Source organism: Penaeus japonicus, unplaced genomic scaffold, assembly GCF_977035675.1.
Source record: "Penaeus japonicus unplaced genomic scaffold, GWHDUDI00000001_assembly GWHDUDI00000040, whole genome shotgun sequence".
In the NCBI taxonomy this organism is placed as follows: domain Eukaryota; kingdom Metazoa; phylum Arthropoda; class Malacostraca; order Decapoda; family Penaeidae; genus Penaeus; species Penaeus japonicus.
In genome coordinates, this window is record NW_028234442.1 from 13,076,742 (window position 1) to 13,077,652 (window position 911).

Below are 911 nucleotides of genomic sequence, written 5' to 3' on the forward strand. Positions count from 1 at the left end.
GTCGGTAAAAAAACTTTTATGTCACTGATCATGTCAAAGAAAGACCAGTGTTTGTAATAAAATTAATATAATCTACAAGTAATGTTCTTTTTACAGTGCTGTTCGATCGATAGGATGCAGTTTCCATACAGCAAAACAAGTAGTGGTTGAGACTATGTGACTTTTTGCACAATTTACAGTGGTGATATGTGACTGGTTTTGCATCCAAAACTGCATCCTGCACATATTGTATAGTATAATGGTAGATTATGCATAGCCTGGTTAGTATAACTTGTAGCCTCCATGATAGGCCTTTATATATTTCATAGGGCTTGTCCATGTATGATTTCCTGGCAATACTTTCACAATGTCTGATAGTGCCATGTCCATTCTTTTTCATCTTTTCTGTAGCCCATACCTGATCCTCATAATCTCTTAAACAGCTATTAATACGTCTTTTCATCTGAGTAAGAGACAATGGTATAGCATAGCGAATTTGGCTAACCGGTCAACTTTTCACATGATGGTATTTCTATATGAGAGGGTATCCAGTACAATGACACTTGTATACCCTGCTCCGAGAGTCTGGAAATTGAATGTAGGATGTTTTTAAATACCATGTTTTCTTGGCTAAAGTCTATAGAGAGCACCCTGACTGTCATAAAGACAACCAGGTGGCGCCCCTATTCACTACCTTCCTTTATGGCATGGTATATGGCTAATGATTCAGCATCAGTTATGCTTGACCAGTCTGAAATCCGCACATTTTCTCTATAAGAAATGTCGTGAATTAAGACTCCAATCCCAGCTGCTCCATGAGGATCAGTGGAGGCATCACAGTAGATTGCAAGTGGGGGTTCACCATCAAGAGGATGTTAAAATCATGGATTTAGGTCCTGGCAGTTTGTCAATATAGACATATACATGAGTTC